Below are 2,500 nucleotides of genomic sequence, written 5' to 3' on the forward strand. Positions count from 1 at the left end.
ACTCGGATCGGAGTGCCAAGTGGGCCACTTTTGGTAAGCAGAACTGGCGCTGTGGGATGAACCAAACGCCGAGTTAAGGCGCCCGAATCGACGCTCATGGGAAACCATGAAAGGCGTTGGTTGCTTAAGACAGCAGGACGGTGGCCATGGAAGTCGGAATCCGCTAAGGAGTGTGTAACAACTCACCTGCCGAAGCAACTAGCCCTGAAAATGGATGGCGCTGAAGCGTCGTGCCTATACTCGGCCGTCAGTCTGGCAGTCATGGCCGGTCCTTGCGGCCGGCCGCGAAGCCCTGACGAGTAGGAGGGTCGCGGCGGTGGGCGCAGAAGGGTCTGGGCGTGAGCCTGCCTGGAGCCGCCGTCGGTGCAGATCTTGGTGGTAGTAGCAAATACTCCAGCGAGGCCCTGGAGGGCTGACGCGGAGAAGGGTTTCGTGTGAACAGCCGTTGCACACGAGTCAGTCGATCCTAAGCCCTAGGAGAAATCCGATGTTGATGGGGGCCGTCATAGCATGATGCACTTTGTGCTGGCCCCCGTTGGGCGAAAGGGAATCCGGTTCCTATTCCGGAACCCGGCAGCGGAACCGATACAAGTCGGGCCCCTCTTTTAGAGATGCTCGTCGGGGTAACCCAAAAGGACCCGGAGACGCCGTCGGGAGATCGGGGAAGAGTTTTCTTTTCTGCATGAGCGTTCGAGTTCCCTGGAATCCTCTAGCAGGGAGATAGGGTTTGGAACGCGAAGAGCACCGCAGTTGCGGCGGTGTCCCGATCTTCCCCTCGGACCTTGAAAATCCGGGAGAGGGCCACGTGGAGGTGTCGCGCCGGTTCGTACCCATATCCGCAGCAGGTCTCCAAGGTGAAGAGCCTCTAGTCGATAGAATAATGTAGGTAAGGGAAGTCGGCAAATTGGATCCGTAACTTCGGGATAAGGATTGGCTCTGAGGATCGGGGCGTGTCGGGCTTGGTCGGGAAGTGGGTCAGCGCTAACGTGCTGGGCCTGGGCGAGGTGAGTGCCGTAGGGGTGCCGGTAAGTGCGGGCGTTTAGCGCGGGCGTGGTCTGCTCTCGCCGTTGGTTGGCCTCGTGCTGGCCGGCGGTGCAGGATGCGCGCGCCTGCGCGGCGTTCGCGCCCCGGTGCTTCAACCTGCGTGCAGGATCCGAGCTCGGTCCCGTGCCTTGGCCTCCCACGGATCTTCCTTGCTGCGAGGCCGCGTCCGCCTTAGCGTGCTCCTCCGGGGGCGCGCGGGTGCGCGGATTCTCTTCGGCCGCCATTCAACGATCAACTCAGAACTGGCACGGACTGGGGGAATCCGACTGTCTAATTAAAACAAAGCATTGCGATGGCCCTAGCGGGTGTTGACGCAATGTGATTTCTGCCCAGTGCTCTGAATGTCAACGTGAAGAAATTCAAGCAAGCGCGGGTAAACGGCGGGAGTAACTATGACTCTCCAGCCCCCCCTCGCATTATCCCTTTATAGTTGGGGGCAGCCGACAAGAAACAAGAGATGGTGGCCCTTCCGCTGAAGGTGCCACCCCAGCTACCCCAGCACCTATCCGGCCAACCGGCCGTAACGAAAATGCGTTAGTTTGTGTAGCTCCCTTTGCTTGCAGTGAGTGCCACCGCACTTTTACCACGAAGAACGGTCTCGGGGTCCATCGCCGCCGCCAACACCCTGCGGCCGCCAACGCTGAGATCGTGACGGAGAGGCATCGCGCGAGGTGGACGGAGGAAGAAGTCCTGTCGCTCGCCAAGGCAGAGGCCGAACTGTTCCTTGAGAGGGACGCCCGGTTCTTCTTTGTAAATCAAGAACTTACCAGGATGTTCCCCGACCGAACGCTTGAGGCAATCAAGTGCCGACGGCGGCAAGCCGCCCACAAGCAGCTTGTCCGCCAATTCATGGAGGCACTTGAGATCGGTCGGGGTGAAGAGCCGGCGTCCCGCCGTGGAGCAGCGAGCTCGCTGCCTGACGTGGGCGAGGCCGCTGCGCCGCCCGTCGACGCAGCCGAGGACTTCGCGGCCGACACCACCGGGCCGCCGCCGGAGGGGCCGACTGACGCCGCCATCTGGGAGCATCTGGCGGGGCTACCTGCTTCCGCCCAGCGTTTCTCTGCCCTGGATCGAGTCATTGGTCTGGGGCGGGGCACGCCGCCCGATGTCATCCTGGGCATGCTCCCGGATGCCCTTGCGTCGGTCGGGTCCAGGGGGGAGAGGTCGATCACCAGGACACAGCGGCCGCGCCAACCATCCAAGCGGCCGCCTGCCGCCCCGCCGCTGCAGAAGCGCAAGCGGCGCCGCTGGGAATACGCGCGGACACAGGATGCCTTCCGTAGGTCGCGTGCGCGTTGCGTGCGCGGCTTGCTGGACGGCACCCTGCTGCAGCCGCCACCCGACATCCCCGGTCTGCTGGACTTCTGGGCGGACCTCTTCACGAAGAAGCCGATCTCCACCGCCGGCTTCATCCGTGACCGCCTTCTCCCGCACTCGGAGCCTGTCGCTCCTGAGT

The 2,500-nt window shown here is 62.6% G+C and overlaps 1 pseudogene; it reads left to right on the plus strand.

The window, feature by feature from the left end:
• LOC126435115 (large subunit ribosomal RNA) overlaps positions 1–2,500 on the plus strand; it is a 7,722-nt pseudogene that overhangs the window by 1,434 nt on the left and 3,788 nt on the right.

The sequence above is a fragment of the Schistocerca serialis genome, unplaced genomic scaffold (assembly GCF_023864345.2).
Source record: "Schistocerca serialis cubense isolate TAMUIC-IGC-003099 unplaced genomic scaffold, iqSchSeri2.2 HiC_scaffold_1196, whole genome shotgun sequence".
NCBI lineage: Eukaryota > Metazoa > Arthropoda > Insecta > Orthoptera > Acrididae > Schistocerca > Schistocerca serialis.